Below are 19,764 nucleotides of genomic sequence, written 5' to 3'. Positions count from 1 at the left end.
TGTGGGAGACCCGGAAGAAGCTCCTGGATCCTGGCTTCAGATTGGCACAGCTCCAGCTGGTGTGTCCATTTGGGGAGTGAACCAGCAGATGGAAGACCTCTCTCTGTCTCCCCCTCCCTCTGTCTGTAATTCTACCTCTCCAAGTGTTTGGGCCCCTGCACCCATGTGGGAGATCCAGAATAAGCTCCTGCCTCCTGGCTTTGGATCAGCACAGCTCCGACTGCTGCGGTCATCTGGGGAGTGAACCAATGGATGGAAGACCTCTCTCTCTGTCTCTTTCTCTGCCTCTTCTTCTTTCTCTGTGTAACTCTTTCAAGTAAAAATAAATAATTTTTTTTTTAAAAAAGAGATCGGCCTGAAGTTTTCTGCTTTTGTGTTGGCTTTGACTAATATTTGCTTTGGGATAAGGTATTATTTGTCTGATAGAATAACCTGGGAGGTATTTTCTCCTATTGTTGATTGTTGGGAAGAATTTCTGAAGGGTTGGTGTGACTATTTCTTTTTTTTTTAAGATTTATTTATTTATTTGAAGGGTAGAGTTACAGAGAGGCAGAGGCAGAGGCAGAGAGAGAGAGAGAAAGAGAGAGTAAGTCTTCTATCTTCTGATTCACTCCCCAGATGGCTGCAATGACTAGAGCTGTGCCAATCCAAAGCCAGGAGCCAAGAGCTTCTTCCAGGTCTTCCACGCAGGTGCAGGGCCCCAAGACCTGGGACATCTTCTGCTCTCCCAGGCTATAGCAGGGAGCTAGATTGGGAGTGGAGCAACTGGGACTCAAACCAATGTCCATATGGGACAGTGGCACTGCAGGCAGCAGCTTTACCTGCTACACCACAGTGTCAGCCCCATGAATATTTTCTTTAATGTATGATAGAATTAATTCACTGATGAAGCAAAATAGACCTGGATTTTTCTTTTTAAGTTTTAAAATTAATAGTTTACACAATTAATTTGAACTTAGTCGCTTTTTCTTATAAAGGTTTTAGGAGTCTTTGTTTTTCTAGAAATTTATTATCTGAGTTGTCTAATTTGTGACATACATTTGTTCATACCTTGTATTCCTTTTTATTTCTGCTGATAATGATTCACCTCTTTCACTTCTTTAGTAATTTAATTCACTCTTTATTCTTGATCAGTTTAGCTGAAAGTTTGTCATTTTTTGTTGATCTTTTCAAAGGATTACGTTTTGGCAGCATTGATTTTCTCCAATGATAAAACTCCCTATTTTATTTATTTCTGGTCTACTCTTTTTTATTTATTCTGCTTAATTTGAGTTTGGCTTACTCTACCTATAATTTCTTGAGATGTACATTTGCTGATTTGAGATCCTTTTTCTTTTAAATGCAGTCTGTTACAACTGTGTATTTCCCTCTCTGCACTGCTTTACTGGTTTTGAGTAAATTTTGGTAAGCTGTATTTTTATTTTCATTCATATTAAAATATTTTCTATTATCTTATAATTCTTCTTTGACTAATTGATTAGGAGCATGTTGTTTAATTTCCACATATTTGTGAATTTCTCAATTTTATTTTTATTGTTGATTTTAATTTTAGTTCATTGTGGTTCAAGAAGACACTCTGAAAGCAGAGAGAGAGAGAGAGAGAGAGAAAGAGATCTCCCATTTCTGAGGCGTTTCCCACACCTTTATGGTTGTACTAGTTTACTATCCCACCAATAGTATAGTAGGCTACCTTTTTCTCCACAGCCTCACCAGCATTTATTATGTTTTGATGTTTGGAATAATAGCCATTCTAACTACTGTGATATGAAGCTTCATTGTGGTCTTTATTTGCATTTGCCTGATGGTTAGTGATCTTGAGCATTTTTTCATGTGTCTGTTGGCCATTTACAATTCATCCTTTGCAAAAAGGCCTGTTCATGTCCTTTGCCTGTTTCTTAACTAGACCATTCATTTTGCTGTTGTTCAGTTTCCTGAATTCCTTATATATTTTGTATATTAATCTTTTATCAGATGCATAGTTTGAAAATATTTTCACCTCTTATGTCAGTTACCTCTTCATTTTGTTGAGAGTTTCTTTGCTGTGTAGAAGCTTCTCAGCTTGATGTAATCCCATTGGTTTGTTTTTGCTTTTATTACTCATGCTTCTGGGATCTTAACCAACAAATCTTTGCCTATTCTAATGCCTTGTGATATTTTCCCTATGTTTTCTTCTAGAAATTTGATGGTTTTAGGTCTTAGGTTTAGATCCTTGATGCATTTTGAGTTGGTTTTTATATAGGGTGTAGAGTAGGGGTCTTGTTTCATACTTATACATGCAAAGATCCCAGTTTGCCAACATCATTTGTTGAACAGACCCTCCTTTCTTCAGGGAGTGATTTTAGCTACCTTGTCAAAGATTTGTTGGTTGTAGGTACTTTCTGAAATTTCTTTTTCTGTTCCACTGTTCTGTTTTTGTGCCAGTGCCAGGCTGTTTTGATTATAACAGCCTTGTAGTATGTCTTGAAACCTAGTATTGTGATGCCTCTGACTTTATTTTGATTGTTTAAGATGGCTTTAGCTATCTGGGGTCTCTCGTGTTTCCATTTAAGTTTTAGAATTGCTTTTTCTAGATCTGAGAATGTCTTTAGTATTGGGATCATATTGGAATCATATTGAATCTGCAAATTGCTTTGAGTGGCATGGACTTTTTAAATTTTTTACAATTTATTTATTTGATAGGTAGAGTTATAGAAAGTGAGAGAGAGAGACAGAGAGAAAGGTCTTCCTTCCGTTGGTTCACTCCCCAAATGGCCACCACGGCTGACGCTGCGCCGATCTGAAGCCAGAAGCCAAGTGCTTCTTCCTGGTCTCCCATGCAAGTGCAGGGGCCTGAGCGCCTGGGCCATCCTCCACTGCCCTCCCAGGCCACAGCAGAGAGCTTGACTGGAAGAGGAGCGACCGGGACTAGAACCCAGTGCCCACATGGCTTGCTGGTGCCGCAGGCAGAGGATTAATCAAGTGAGCCATGGCACCGGAACCCAGACATTTTGATTATATTAATTATTCCAATCCATGAACATGGAAGATTTTTCCATTTTTGGTATCTTTTTCTATTTCTTTCCTTAATGTTTTTTTTTTTAAGATTATTTATTTTACTTGAAAGTCAGAGAGAGGAGAGCAGAGAGAGAGGTCTTCCATCCCCAGTTGGCCACAACAGCCAGAGCTGCGTGGATCCGAAGCCCGGAGCCAAGAGCTTCTTCTGAGTCTCCCACGTGGTTGCAGGGGCACAAGGGCTTGGGTCATCTTCTACTGCTTTCCCAGGCCATAGCAGAGAGCTGGATAGGAAGTAGGACTTGAACTGGCGCCTATATGGGATGAAAGCAGCAGCTTTACCCGCTACACCACAGCATCAGCCCCTCCTTAATGTTTTGTAATTTTCATTGTATAGAACTTTCACATCAGTGGTTGAATTTATCCAAATGTATTTTATTTTTTCCATCTATTATGAATGGGACTGATCTTACAAGTTGTTGGTGTATAATAATGTTATTGATATTTGTGTGTTTATTTTCTTTCCTGCATCTTTGCTGAATTCTCTTCTGAGCTGGAATAGTATCTTAGTGGAGTCTTTTGGTTCCCCTAAATAAAAGATCATGCCATCTGCAAACAGAGATAATTTAACTTCCTCCTTTCCAGTTTGTATCCTTTTCATTATTTTCATTGCCTGATGACTTTGGCTAAAACTTCCAGAACTATATCCAATAATTATGATAAGAGTGGGCATCTTTGCTTCCAGATAGTAGTGGAAGTGGTTCCCTATTCAATATGTTGCCTAATGTGGGTTTGGCTTATATTTCCTTAATTGTGTTGAGATGTGTTCCTTCTACACCCAATTTGTTTAAGGTTTTTTTCATGAAAGGATGTTTTATTCTATCAAATTCTTTCTCTGCATCTATTGATCTAATCATCTGGCTTTTATTCTTCAATTTGTTAGTGTGGTGTATCACATTTGTTGATTTGTGTGTGTTGAGCCATCCCTCATCCCTGGGATAAATCCCACTTGGTCTGCATGAATGATCTCTCTGATGTGGTGTTGGATTCAGTTAGCTAGTATTTTGTTGAGGGTTGTTACACATATGTTCATCAGGGATATTGGTCTATGGGTCCCTTTCTTTGTTCTGACTTTTTCTGGTTTTGAAATTAAGGTGATGCTGGCCTCACCTTAGGTTTTGAAAGAGTTTGAAGGAATTCCCTACCTTTCAATTGTTTTGAATAGTTTAATATTGAGATTTATTTTTCTTGAAAAGATTGATAGAATTCAGCATTGAAGCCCTGTTATCCTGGGCTTTTCTGTTGGGAAGATCTCTGTTACTGATTCAATCTCTGTATTGATTGTTGGTCTATTCAGGTTTACTATGTCTTCCTGCCACAATTTTGGAAAGTTGTGTCCCACAATCTATACACTTCTTCTAGATTTTCCAATTTGTTGTCATATAGATGTTTTTAATAACTCTTGATTCCTTTTATTTCTGTGGTATCCATTGTAACATCTCCTTTTTCATCTCTGATTTTAATTTGAATCTTCTTCACTTTTTCGTTATTGGTTAGTTGGTTCAATGGTTTTTTGTTTATTTTAAAAAGTTTTAATTTTTAAAAAGGATTTATTTATTTATTTATTTGGGAGGTAGACTTACAGACAGAAAGAGGGAGAGAATAGAAAAAAGTCCTCCATCTGCTGGTCAGCTCACCAAATGGCCACAATGGCCTGAGCCAAGCCAATTTGAAGCCACGAGCCAGGAGCCTCCTCTGGGTCTCCCACGAAGGCACAAGGGCCCAAGTACTTGGGCCATCCTTTACTGCCTTTCCAGGCCATGGCAGGGTGCTGGATTTGAAGAGGAGCAGCCCATATGGGGTGCCAGAGCTGCAGGCAGAGGCACAGACTACTGTGGCCACAGTACCAGTCCCAGTGGGTTTTTTTTTTTTTTTTTTTTTTTTTTAAGATTGGTTTACTTATGTGAAAGTCAGAGTTACAGATAGAGAGGGAGAGACTGAAATGGAGGGAGGAGGAAGGGAAAGAGAGAGAGAGAGAGAGAAAGAAAGAATGAATCTCTCTACTATTCACTTGTTTACTCCCCAAATGGCTACAGTGGCCAGGGTTGGACCAGATTGAAGCTTGAAGCCAGGAAGTTCATCCAGGACTCCCACATGGGTGCAGGGGCCCAAGCACTTCGGATGTCTTCTGCTGTTTTCCCAGATCATTAATAAGGAGTTGGATCAGTAAGTAGAACAGTTGGGATATGAACCAGTGCTCATGTGGGATACCAGTGTCCTAGGTGCCAGCTTTACCCACTATGCCACATTGCTAGCCCCCCAAAAAACCACATCCTCATTTCACTGATCTTTTATGTGGTTTTAAAAATAATAATTTTGTTTATTACTTCTCTAATTTTTATTATTTCTTTCCTCCTACTAATTTTGGGTTTGATTTGTTCTTGTTTTTCTAGGTACTTGAGATATACTTGATACCTTTCCAGTTTCTTAGTGTAGGCACTGATTACTGTAAACTTTCCTCTGAATACTGCTTTTGCTTTATCTCAGAAGTTTTTATATGTTGTATTGTTATTTTCATTCATTATACAGAAGTTTTTGGTTTCTTCTGTGACCTGCTATTCATTCAGGAGCATGTAGTTCAGTCTTCAAGTATTTGTATATTTTCCAGAGTTTTTTTTTTTTTTTAAGATTTATTTATTTACTTGAAAGTTAGAGTGACACAGAGAGAGAAGGAGAGGCAGAGAGAGAGAGAGAGAGAGATCTTCCATCTGCTGGTTCACTCCCCAGATGACTGCAATGGACAGAGCTGCGCCGATCTGAAGCCACTCGCCAGGAGCCTCTGCCGGGTCTCCTACATAGGTACAGGGGCCCAAGGACGTGGGCCATCTTGTACTGCTTTCCCAGGCCACAGCAGAGAGCCATACTGGAAGTGTAGCAGCCGGGACTCGAACCAGCATGCATATGGGATGCCAGCACTGCAGGCGGTGACCTCGCCTGCTATGCCACAGCGCCTGCCCCCAGAGTTTCTTATGTTGTTAATTTTCAACTTCATTCTATTGTGGTAAACAAAGATACATATAGTATGATTTAACTTTTTAAAAAATGTATTGAGGCTTATTGTATGGCCTAATACATTGTCTATCCTAGAGAATGTTCCATGCACTGATAAAAAAGAATGTGTATTCTGCAACTGTGGAAAGACATATTTATAGATGTCAGTTAGATCCATTTGGTTAACAGTGTAGATTAGCTCTGTTGTTTCTTTGTTGATATGTTGTCTAGTTGATCTGTCCATTGATGAAAGTCCCCAATTATTATTGTATAGAAGTATATCTCTCCCTTTAGGTCATTAATATTTGTTTTAAATAGCTTAGTGTCCTAGCATTGGGTGCATATACATTAACTATTGTCACATCTTTCTGTAGAATCAATCCCTTAATCATTACTTAATGATCTTCTTTGACCTTTTTAACATGTTTTGTGTTAAAGTCTATTTTGTCTGATATTAGGATGGCTACACCAGCTCTTTTTGGTTTCTCTTAGCATGGAACACAAAACCTTTTTCCACCCTTTCACTTTCAGTCTGTGTGCATCTTTGTTGGTGAAATATGTTTCTTGTAGGCAGTAAATAGTTGGGTCGTGTTTTTTTTAATCCATTCAGCCAGCCTGTATCTTTTAATTGTAGAATTTAGGCCATTTCCATTCAAGATTATTGTTGATAAATAAAGACTTGGTCTTGCCATTTTTTTCATAAATATTCCTATTATTTGTTTTGGATTAGCTTTACACTTTTACTTGAGGTTTTTTTTTTTTTTTTTTTTTTTTTTTTTTTTTGCCTTCACTTTCTTTGATGATGCTTTTTATCTTTCTGTTTCTAAGTGCAGTACATCATAATTATCATTTGTAAGGCTGGCTGGGTAATGGCAAATTTTTTCAGTTTTCATTGATTTTGGGAGGTCTTTATTTCACCTTCATTTATAAATGAGAGCTTCACTGGGTATGGTATTCTGGGTTGACAGTTTTTTTCTTCTAGAACTTTGGCTGTATTTGTCCATCTCTTCTAGTGTGTAGGTTTCTGATGTGAAATCTGTTATCAGTTTAATCGGACATCCTTTAAAGTTAATCTGGCATTTGTGTACATTTTAGGGTAGTTTCTTTATGTTTTACTTTAGAAAGTATGACTATAATTTGTCATTGTAAAGATCTTTTCTAATGGTCCCTATTTGGAGTTCTGTGTGCTTTCTGTACTCAGATGTTACTGTGTTTATTCAGATTAGGGGAACTTTCTGTTATTTCACTGAATAAATTTTCTAAGCCATTCTATTTTTCCATTCCTTGAGGAACCCCTATGACACGTGTGTTTTGTTTGTTTGATGCTATCCCATAGATCCTGATTACTGTTTTCAGTTTTTCTATTTTTTCTTTGTGTTTTTTGTTTGAGGTATTTCAAAAAGTTTGTTCGCTAGCTCAGATATTATTTGTTTTGCCTGACCAAGTCTGTTCTTAAGGCTTTACACTTTAATTTTTTATTGATGTATTGGAAGTAAAGCATCCAGGACTTGAAACCATGCCCATATGGGATGCCGGCACTGTGGGCAGTGGCCTTACCTGATATGCCACAGGGCCACCCTATTGATGTATTGAATTCTTCATTTTAATGTTTCTGTTTTCTTTTTCTTTTTTAAAAAATATTTATTTATTTATTTGAAAGGGAGAGAGAGAGAGAGATCGATCGATCGAGATATCTTCTTTCTGCTGGTTCACTCCCCAAATGGCCTTAACAGCCAGAGCCATGCTGATCCAAAGCCAGGAGCCAAGAGCTTCTTCCAAATTTCCCACATGGGTGCAGGGACTCAAGAACTTGGGGCCATCTTCCACTGCTTTCCTAGACACATTAACAGGGAGCTGGATTGGAAGTGGAGCAACTGGGACTTGAACTGGTACCCATGTGGGATGCCAGCTTTGCAGGCAGTGTCTTTACTTTACCTCAGCACTGGCCCTAGATTTTTCTCTGCTATCTGTCTCTCTGCAGAATTTCTCCTCCATGTCATGTACTGATTTCTTCATTTCATGTAACTGCTTCTCTGTGTTTTTGAGTAATCTTGCAATCATTCTTTTGAATTCCTTTTCAGGCATTTCATCAATCTCTGTCTTCAGTCTGTAATCAATGTATAATTGTATTCCTTTTGGGGAGTCATATTATCTTCCTTATTCATGTTTCTTATATTTCTACTTTTATTTTTATGCATCAATGGAATTACTTGTTGGTATCTCCTCTGAAGGCTTTGTTCGTAGACATGTACCTCTGTGGCTTGCTGGAATCCCTGTAGTTTACAGTGGATATCTAGAGGGGTGTGCTGTGTGGGGCCAGGGAGTTCTGGCCAGCATTTAGGAGTGGTGCAAGAGTCCACAGGGACACCTAAGTTGGCCGTGGTCTATCTCCTCTATCAGTATAGAGAGCAGGTGATCATGCTGGCTTGTATGTTCACAGCCTTAGCCATTTTCTGTACCTAGGTGAACCAGCTGACTCATTGTTTAGGGTGAGCTCACAGTGCATTTGCACCCAACCCACTCAGGCTCACAGATTGCATGTAGCATCTGTGTATTCCACAGTGTAAGTGCCAAGCCCTACATGAGGTCCCTCCACAGCATTCATGGACTTCTGAGCTCTGGAATCAAATTGGGCAGCTCTCCTAGACCCTATCATACCCCATGCCCTTCTTAGTTTCCTTGCCCATGCAGAAGTTGCACTATCACAAATTTCCCTCAGTAATAGGGCAAAGGACTCCCATAGTCAGAGGGTTCAGAGGGTCATTCCTGGAGTTAGCTGCCCACTCCACAGGGTGGAACTCTGCCTCAGCAACCTGAGTCTGGTGCTTTAATGGGAGGCGCAGAGGGAGGCAGTGTGGCTTCCTTGCATGGAACTAAGTGAATGTTCTGCCCCTGTCAGCTCTGCAGGCCAGATTCAAAGTCAGTGGGGACTGCACAGTTCTCCCTCAGACAAAATCCAACAGTGGAATGCTGGTGACTGTAGCCTTCTCTCACTTTGCTCTGGGAAGATGGTGTCTCACCACTAGAAGTTGCTAGTAACACGCTTCTGGATGCTGCGTGTTTGTTCACTGTTATTGCTGCTCCATGGAGTCTTATGTTAGTCCTATAAGTTTTCTACTGAAAATTTCTCTCCAACTGTACCCTGGAAATGTGGTCCTTCATTTGTTTTTTCTGATATCTTCCTGTGTTTAAAATCAGAGTGTCTTTTCCCTACTCAACCATCCTGGATCTCCTCCTAGATCTTAATTTTTAATCCAACTTTATAATATCTATCTTTTGTTTAGATTGTTTAATATAATTCCATTTAATGTTATTACCATGGTCAGATTTCTGTATGATATTTTCTTTTTGATTTCTGTGTACCTTCTGTCTTCTCTTTTCTTGTGTTCCTATTTCACTCCCTTGTTTTGTACCAAGTGAATTTTTTCTAGTGTAACCTTTTACTTCTTCCTGGTCTTTGATGCGGGTGCAGGCACCCAAGCACTTGGGCCATCCTCCACTGCCTTCCCGGGCCACAGCAGAGAGCTGGACTGGAGGAGGAGCAACCGGGACTAGAACCCAGTGCCCATATGGGATGCTGGCGCTTCAGGTGGAGGATTAACCGAGTGAGCCACGGTGCCGGCCCCATCCATTAATAATTCTGTAAGTATAGTTTAAAAAACTGGTTTACTATTTACAGGTGCAATGATTAAATATACTTTATAGTAACCCACTTCTAGTGAAGTATAGAACTTTACTCCTATGTGAAATTATTGTTTTCTCTCCTTTTAACACTATTATGCATATTATGATTATGTCATAACTCAAAAATACATTGATAGAATTATTTTATGTCTTTGAAAAGGTTGACAGAAGAAAGGAGAGTAAATATACACTTGTTAAATTTATTATGCTAACATTCTCCTGTGACTTTCTTTCTCCCATTTTCCTTCTCTTCTTTCACTCTTTGCTTTCCTCTCCTGCCGAATTATGATTCTCTTCATCTCTTTCTCTGAATTCATTACTATTTGGTGCCATTTCTCAGTGTAGTAGAGCTTTGATGACATCTACCTCCTTCACGACATTATATTCTTAGGATAAGATTTCAAATTTAGTTTTCTGATTGAGCAAGAGCTACCACCTTTTATTTTGTAAGTTTGGGCTTAAAAATATGCAGCCAACTGTCGTGTACTAATATTATTTTGTAAAGAGAGGGATATTTTTACCAATCCTCCCCTGCCCAGATGGAAAGTCTGTAATCTTAGAGAAATAAAATGCTTCCTAAGGCAGTTGGAAATGTTGCCCTAATGATTTTGCAGCAGATTGGTGAAAACCTCATAACTGATTTGCATTTGGAACTTTGGATTTGTGTAAATATCATCTTCTTCAACAACAAGAAATTTTACTTAGTGCATGTTATGTGTAGGCAGGAATGTGGTAAGTGCTTTAGATTAGCTCATTTATTAACCCTTGAGGTGGATGCAATCATTATCATCATTTTACAGTGAAGGTGACAAAGGCAAGGTTCTAGCTGCAGGTTTCTGTCTGATTCCAGCATCTCTCCCTAAACTGATGCATTAAGCTGTGGTAGGCTGACTGAATGTGGTCCTAGACTGTGATGGATTAATAGAAGGAAGTTATACTCAGACATTGGATTTGCTGGAGACAGTAGAAATGAACTTCACTGGGATTTCTCTGAACAGGGAAGCTTGCACCTTGATTGCATGAGCAATACATTGAATTGGATGATAGTGATGGTCATCTTATGTGCACTGAACCAAATTAAAAAACAGTGATAGAACAAAGTATGTTTGCTGCCCTACTCAAGTGTGTCATCAAGTCCAACTATCAGGGGCCTCCACTGCCTTGTCTACAAAAAGTTATTCAACAAGCGCTACAGGGTCTGGATTATTTACAACACCAAATGCCATGTCAGCACCACTGACATTAAACCAGAAAACATCTTATAGTTAGTGAACAAACTGAACAAACAATACATTCACAATAGAATGGCAGTGATCTGGAGCATCTCCACCTTCTGGATCAGCACTTAGTACTGCTCCCCAGTCTAAACCAGCTGACAAAATGTCAAAGAATAATAATAAGAAGAAATTGAATCAGAAGCAGAAGTGCCAGGCAGAATTACTAGGAAGTGAATTTAGGAAATGGAGAGTTGGTCCCTGTGCAAAAAAGACCTGAAAAGAAGAATCAGAGACTCTTGTTGGAATACCTTTGAAAAAGAACCCACTTAATAAAATGACCCAGGAAAGTTGAAGAGGTAAACACCAGGATCAAACGCCTAAGGAATGGGGTTTAGAGGTGTTGTGGCAGAAATTAATTTCAATGGAATAATTAAACTCATGAATTATTCTGAGAACAGTAGTAATGAAACATTGAGGCTTAATGCTAGTGGCTGTGATGTACACAATTTGAAGGAAGAACCTAGTTTCCTAAGCTCCTGTAATGGAGACAGCATGACATCTCAAGAAACAGACTTGTGTACACATGTAACCTCTGAGATGTCAAATACTATGGTATGCCAGTCTCCCTGAACTGTAGAGCAGTCCTTTAATGAACAGGACATCAGCCACCTTCAAGAAAGCATTTGGGCAGAGATACCCTGTGATGATGAATAAGAGCAAGAACAGACCCCACTGGGCCATAAAGGAAAATCTGCTGGAAATTTTCTTGTTAATCCCCTTGGGCAAAAAAAAAAAAAAAAAAAAAAAGCAGAAAAACTCAAAGTGAAAACTGCTGGTCTTGGAAATGCCTGTTGGGTACACAAACATTTCACCAAAGGCATTGGAACAAGGCGGTGTTGTTCCTTAGAAATTCTGATGGGACCTGGATATAATTCCCCTGCTGACATTCAGACCACGGTTTGCATGGCCTTTGCACTAGCCACCAGCAGCTATTTGTATGGGCCTCATTCAGGGGAAGAGTATACTCGAGATGATCACATCGTGTTGATCATACAACTTCTGGGAAAGGTGTCCCACAAGCTCATTATGGCAGAAAAATATGCCAAGGAATTTCTCACCAAGAAAGGTGACCTGAAACACATCACAAAGCCAAAATCCTGGGGCCCTTTTGAGGCTCTGGTGGAGAGGTGTGGGTGGTTTCAGCAAGAGGCAGCTGGCTTCACAGCTTTCTTTCCTCCCTGAGAAGAGAGCCACCACTGCTGAGAGTCTGTAGCATCCTCTGCTCAACTCCTAAGCCCTTGCCCAGTACTGTAACAGAGATCACCACACTGCCCTGCCCCTCCCTTCAAGCATTCCCCTCTTACCTTCTCAGGGTTAAGCTCTTCCTTCAGGGGCTTCTACGTTTTATTTTATAAGGCCGTGTGTTCATTTGAATTTGCTTAGCTGACCCCAAAGCCATTGGACATCCTTGCTGAATTTGGCCAAAGACAAATGGACAAAAATGTGAAACAGCCTCTTGCCTTGTACTCTTGCCTTTCCCTTAGTGCATCCTTTAAATTATAATCATGCTATTTCAAAAGAGCTATGAAGATGTATGAACCCAGCCTTTTACTCACTGACTGTGAGAGTAGAATTTTCTAGTGCATATCCTATTGCCAGCATAAGGATGTGGAAGCTAAGTGTGTTTATTCTGTGTACAGCAGAGACATTCAATATGCTCTGTCCAGGCTGGGTTGTCTTCCTGGATTATTTCTGTTGTTCCTTATGTTCACATTTTTTTCCTGCAACTTCTAAGCTTTATATAACTTCTAAAATGAGCTTTATAAACATTGAATTTAGGTACCATTTTATCACTTTCCAAAGCACTGTCATATTATTTTCATCCTTTAATAACGAAGATCCTTGATTCTTCAGTCCAATTTTAACATAAACAAAAATGGAAACATTGAATAATTTCTTGAGAACTTCATGTGTTCTGCAAACAGCCCTTTCCTACCTGTCTTCTGTTACCCTAAGAGCAGAGTTATTTTGATAGGTTACTTTGTTTCTTTCTATTTTTTTTTTAAATAATCCTTGGCTACCTTTACTCAGTGTACTCAGTTTATTGCCCCATAACTGAAGAATTAGGATGACTCTAGACAAGAGATCAAGTTTTCAGATCTTTCCCATCTAGGAAGGAAATGTCCTAGAATTCTAATTCTTTCCCAAACAATCCTGTGTTTTTTATTTTTTTTTCCCAAATGGCTTTTTCTCTATTTTCTTTTTTAAGATTTATTTATTTATTTGAAAGTCTGAGTTACACAGAGAGAGAGATGTGATTAAGATTATGATTAAGATGTACTTGAGGCTTTTGTTTATGAGAAAAGGATTAGCTTCTCCTAGACTTTCCCTAGACATTACATATTCCTCAAGTGATACTAAGAAGCACAGAGGGGCAGGATGGGGGTCACTGTTGCTTACTGAGCACAGACCGAGTGGGCCTTGGCTTACAGCATCCTGTGGAAGTGGCTATAGGACTGTAAACCCCAGAAAGCAAGGAAGTGTAACTTGAAATTCTAGCAGCAGGCTATTATGGGAGACTGTTAGGTATCTTTCTGTGTGGGAGACTGGAATTTGTTTCTTTTTTTTTCTTTTTTAGATTCTTATTTATTTATTTGAGAGGTAGAGTTAGAGACAGTGAGAGGGAGAGACAGAAAGAAAGGTCTTCCTTCTGTTGGTACACACCACAAAGTTCGGAGCTGTACCTATCTGAAGCCAGGAGCCAGGTGCTTCTTCCTGATCTCCCTTGCGGGTGCAGGGGCCCAAGCACTTGAGCCATCTTCTACTGCTTTCCCAGGCCACAGCAGAGAGCTGGATTGGAGGAGGAGCAGTCAGGACTAGAACCGGTGTCCATTTGGATTGCGTCGCCACAGGTGGAGGATTAACCTACTGCTCCACAGTGGCAGCCCCTGTCATTTATCCACCAGGAAAAACTGGTGTCATTATGTTATCCACTTAACTATAAAAACATTATTCTGAATAACTGTCCAGCCAGTCATTGGATCCCTGATTGGGTACTCCTGAAATCAGACATGTTCCTGTAGAAAGAATTTTAAGTCTCACTGTCAGTGCAGCTATCAAGAATAAATAGAATAGATTGCATCAAATGACAGCAGAGAAATCCTTCAGCAATTGAATCTAGTTTCGGTTTTCAGCTATATTTACATATAAAGCAACAGTACACTAGCACTTAACTTTTTTCTACATTGTAAAATCACAGTTGTGGGGTAACAAAAATTTTAGTGAGGATGATAAGGAGGAATAACTAAAAAAACCACATGAGTAAACAGAAGACCTGATTTTAACAAGTGAAAGGAACTTTTAATAGGAGAGAAAATCTGTGACTTCATTTTGGAAATGTTTCCCACCAAATAATTTTTTCTCTTGTCATTTAATCAGCCAAATGAATTACAAAATATGAAAATAGGGAGCTGTAGAACTCAATCTTCTAAGTACCCTGTGTACCTTTACTGGGCTTAACCACATGCTGTCAAATTGCCAGAATCTCACTAAAAGATTTCTGTTGGCTGTTACTTAGAAATAAAACTCTGAATACATTTTTATTATTTATACTGAATGCATTGTCTATTTTCTTTATAGCAGTAAAATAAACAAATTATTTAGTAACCTGCAAAAAAGATTTATTTTGGTGCAAAAAATTTTTCATGATACATATCTTCCATGAACTTTTTGAAGACCCTTATATGCATGGACTTCACAATTTTTGCTTCAAAATGTACTTTTTCCATTCCATTTTCCTGTGAACTTTTATTGTAAGTACTCTCATATTTGGGTACTTAGTCTTTCAGTTCTTCAGAGAATATGTAATAGGTTGTTGTCAACAGTAGCTTTCCTGTGGAACTTTTTTCTCCTGTCTCACTGTACTTTTTACCCATACTCCATCGACCCTTCACTGCACCTCCCCTACTCACCTCTAGTTATCACTCTTCCTCCTCTTTTTCTTTGAGATTTTTTTTTTTTTTTTGTCTTACACAAGAAAGAACATGCAGTTTTTGTCTTTCCATGTCTGGCTTATTTCACTGAACACAGTGTCCCAATCACTGAGTCATATTGATTTAACTTCCCAAATATTCTTCCTATTCATCTATTCCTCTTCTTTTTCTTTGGCTCTGTCCCATCTACCATCATGGCTTGTCCAGATCATGTTTGCAGTCCTCTAACTGCTCTCTAATCCATTCGGTCTGCACACTGATAGAGTTCCTAAAACACAGATCTAATGTCATACTTTTTATATCCACTTAAAGTGTTTTTTTCTGCACATAGAACACTCTTAATACACATAACATGGCCTTCTTCTTTTGCTGTTTGTCCATTCTCCCTTTCTTTTTCTAATCTATAGTGATAGCAAATAGCTTTCTCAAAATGGGCTTTCTCAGTAATTGTTATTTGTGAAAAAATTATGCCCAAATCATCTTTACCAAAACTTAAAAATTAATAATGAAAGTTATAGCAGTTTCCTTGGGCTGCAAGAACAAAATACCACACACTGGGTGACTTGGAGCACCATCACCAGCTTTTCTGTGTCCCCAACTTGCAAGTGGTTTATGGTGTATCATGGGGCATCTTGACCATCATAATCAAGTGAGCCAATTCCTTTCATCAGTCTCTTCTATCTGTATGTATCCTGTTTGGTTTCTTTCTCTGGAGAATCCTGAATGTGTGTGGGCTGGACCTGGAAGCAACAGGCTGTGCGACTTCCAAGGCTAACTCAAGATGGGCCTTGCAGCTTCTGCTTTCGTTGCTCATGTAGCTTACTTTAAGGATGCTTTCCTCTAAGAACTTAACCATGGTAATGTGGGAAACTCAGGCTGCTTGAAGAGGTCCTGGGTAGTTGGTCAGCCAACAGCTACTGACAGTTGCCCAGAAGAGATTATGTATGGAATCTCCAACCAGTCCACGCTTCATATATAAGAACGCTCAGTGTTGGGGTGGTTTGCTGGCAGCAATTGATGATAACAATAGCTCTTCTCTTTTTGGCCATTAAGGCCGGGTATATGACTTAATATATTCAGGATTGGCCAACCAGACACTCCAGCCTAGGACTTAAAACGTAGAACAAATGATCCAGAGATGAAAGGACAGGGAAGAAGTTGCAGTAGAAGCAGTGGAGGCTGCAGCAGCATGTCCAGAGCCAGGGAGGCGGGGATGTCAGCTGCAACATTGTCCTTCCTGAGTGGCTCCTGCATTGTGCTTTTGGTTCTGTTCTGGCTTCCCAGATTCCTTTCTTCCTGCCTATTATCAGAGCCTGATTCTTTGGACTTAGTAAGAGTTTTCTGAGCTATCTTGTATCAATTTCTCTTCTGCTGAAATCAGGCATGGCCAGTTTCTGTTGCTTACAACTGCTTATCCTAGTTGATAGACAGTTATATTGTTGACATTTGCTGCCCTGTTTGGAAGCAACTGTACAAACAGAGGCATGATATTTTAAATCTCATGAGTATTTTCACCCAGCAAGTACAGACTTGGTGTTTAGAAGTGCTGAAAAACTAATGGAAGGAGACATTTTGCTGAATTGGGACAAAACAAACTAAAACCCACTGAACTTGGTAGGAGTCAGGACCCATGTGTCTTGTAGCCCCAGAGCTGCTGCTAATTCACGGTGTGGGCCTGGAGCATTTGCTTCCCCTTCCTGGACCTCAGCCTCTTTATCTATGAAACAAGAGTTGGACAGCATTGGACAATTGCTAATGTTTCTTTCAGCTCTGAAGTTTCCTGATTTCCCTTGTTAATTTTAAGTAGCTGTTCCTCTAAACATTGTCAGGAGGAGGAGGTCTTTGTCATCTGCTCTGTCCATCAGGATATCCCTAAGGAATGGGAAAGACACATTACAGATGCAGTAAGTGTGTTTGTGCAGATGACTGAGCGGTGCTCTGCTGGATTCTGGGCAAATGAACTGCGATTCCCAAGAGGTACAGACAGATAATTACAATCTAGTGTGAGGCAAAGGCTTGAGACAAAGGATGTGGCAATACAGAGGAAGAGAGTGCTCAATATGAAAGGCTTGCATGCATGCAGGTGAGTGTGTTCTAGGAGGAAGAGTAAGGGAAGGCTTCATGGAGGAGGCAGTATTTACACTGAAGAAGCTGTAAGCAGGGGGCTGCAGGCACTGGGCAGAGAGAAGAGCAATGACAAAATCCCAGGGATCATGGGAGTGTTGCAGGAAATAGAGCATCCACTGTGACTGCAAAGAAGGATCCCAGGCAGGATGCAGTTTAGAAACCCTGGGAGGTAGGATAGAACCTTCTAGAACAGGCTAAGGAGGTAAAACCATTTTCTCTGGCAAATGGGAGCCGTAGAAAAATTTCAAGCTGGGTGTTATGTGACTAACTCCCAACCTGAGGTCTGATTTTTACATGCTAGCAGCTAATGGAAGCTTATTTTGGGCTGTGTCTGGTCAGAGGTTTGTAAAATGCTCCCAGTCTGCTTCTTCAGGAAGCAGAGTTCAATTCTGATGCTTGGAGGGATTATGGGGCTTCAGGGAACAAGATAGCCAATTTTCTGTTGGCAAGATAGCCAATTTCTGTTGGTATTTTACTGGCTCTTTGCAAAGGTGAGGTGAAGAATGTGAATGAAGGTATCAAATATTCTAAAGCACATGTGTATGAAGTTGGTGAAAGGTGAAATTTCTCTCCCTCATGAACAAATAATGTCCTCTTTTTAAAAGAAACTACAGAGGTTTTTAATACTTAAACATCCACATGCACATAATCAAAGTGATAAAAGATCTGTTTTCGCCTCTGAATGCAGTGACATCTTAAAAGGCTTCCTTTGTTATATTTAAACTTGCATGTCAAAAAATTACTCTCTGTGCAATTTATTCTCTGTTTAGTCAATGTTACTGTACAACAGTGTTGATACAGAGCGAGACAGTACACTTTTAAATTCTAAACTATGATTGTTGGACAAAAATGTTGACAATGCCAGACTAATCCCTTCTGATTGGTGCTTTATTGATAGGGTCTGACAACATAAGCCCCTGCTGGAATATTCTAATCCTTCACCTGGTGTAGGACATTTTTTCTTGGACTTCATGGGAAAAGACATTTACATTTGTGTTTTCCCAAGAGTGTGAATGTCCCAATCTGCCGCCCATCTCTGTGAGGAGGGGATCACAAGCAGGCAATCTTGAAATGAAAGAAACAGCACCAAGTTCCTGTTGAGATGTCACACTTCAATTCAGAACCACCCTTCCCTTTGTTGTCTTCAAGACCTTTGTGTTGTTTCACCATTTGATCTCCATCACGTGGAAGAATGTGGGCCTAGATGAAAGCACCATAACTCACGGCTGAATAAGGCGTATCTAACATGCGTGTTCTCAGTGTGAGGCACATCACAGCCTTCCTGTGTTTAGGAAGGCTAGACAGCACTTTAGCACTTTGCTTGGGAACATTTTTAATAGCAGAGTCATCAACAAAAACACACAAAAGAATGAGAAAAGTGTATACCATGAAAAGGACACTTATTTTTCATATGAGAGCCAAAATAAGCTACAGTGTAGCCTTTTAAAAAAGCTTTACTTATTTGTGAGGTAGAGGGAGAAGAAGAGGGACAGTGAGAGGGAGATCTACCCACTGTTTCACTCCTCAGATGGCTGCAACGGCTGGACCTGGGCCAGGTTGAAGTCAAGAGCCCAGAACTTCATCTGGGTCTTCAACATGGGCAGATGCTGGCATCACAGGTGGCAACTAAACTCACTTGCCACAACATAGGCCCTCTTGTTTGACCTCAGTTGGGAATATGGGCTTTGAATGACTCAGGTTTTAGCACTTTATGCATGCCCACAAATGACTATGGAGATGTTAAAGTATTGATTTTAGGGTTACAAATAAATTTTAGTGAGTAGTTGCATTTTTGTGTGCAGAATCTGCAAGTAGTGCCTGTGACTGTACTTACAATGTCATTTGGGTCTTGTCATAACTGTATGATGTGGGATTAGATGCTTATGTTCTTGAGTGTCCCATAGTGCCTTTCCACCTCTACATGTTTAACTTTTTGAATGCTGAATGAGATAATATGTGTAACAGAAAATTATTATTTAAGAAATCTGATTTTCTATTTTGTACTTCTTTGGGCATGACTTCTGTCTGTCAGAGGAATGCATTTGTGTTAGAGGACTGAGAAGTTACAGCAGGTGTGCTAAGAGAAAGAGAATGCCAATAATAGTGGCCACCATATTTATTGTACATAGTAGTTGCCAGATACTGTTCTCTATGTTTCCCGTATGTTATTCTGGTCTTCACCAGATCCTGACAAGGGAGGTACAATTATAATATTATAACTATATTATAATATTATCATAATAAATTATAATATGAACTGAAACCTCAGTCTAGGTCTCCCACATGGGTTGCAAGGGACCAACTACTTGAGGCATCAGCTGCTGCCTCCCAAGGTGTACATTAGCAGGAAGTTGGAATTAGGAGTGAGATCAGAACTCAAACCCAGGCCCTCTGATATGAGAAGCTGGTGTCCCAACCAGTGTCTTCACTGCTGTGCCAAATACTCCTCACACCTTTCCCTGAAAAGTCTTAATGTTACCTTTGAATTTATGTTGGTAATTAGAGTCTGTGGCATGATGGAGCACATGCAAAGGTATTGGACCCTTGGCTCACCCATAGTCCTGCTCTTGGGGAAGCAAGTCTTGGCTTCCTGTTTCCTTCCCCTTATCCCCAGGCTTCAGGCCCTACTGTCTCCCCATCGTTCATTCTTCTTCCTCCCAGCCAGAAGCCGCTGCTGTCCTTTTCCTTATTGGAGGCCTGGT

General features: G+C 39.9%; 1 long non-coding RNA gene and 1 pseudogene across 2 annotated transcripts in view; both read left to right on the top strand.

Annotated features, from left to right (window-relative positions):
• Positions 1-19,764, top strand: part of LOC133771316 (uncharacterized) — a 123,832-nt gene that overhangs the window by 25,456 nt on the left and 78,612 nt on the right. The gene's annotated exons all lie outside the window — the stretch shown is intronic.
• LOC133771881 (SRSF protein kinase 1-like) lies at positions 10,829-12,237 on the top strand (annotated as a pseudogene).

This window comes from Lepus europaeus, chromosome 12, assembly GCF_033115175.1.
Source record: "Lepus europaeus isolate LE1 chromosome 12, mLepTim1.pri, whole genome shotgun sequence".
Taxonomy (NCBI): domain Eukaryota; kingdom Metazoa; phylum Chordata; class Mammalia; order Lagomorpha; family Leporidae; genus Lepus; species Lepus europaeus.
The sequence above is the reverse complement of the archived record's forward strand: the minus strand, read 5'-3'. Positions and strand labels throughout refer to the sequence as shown.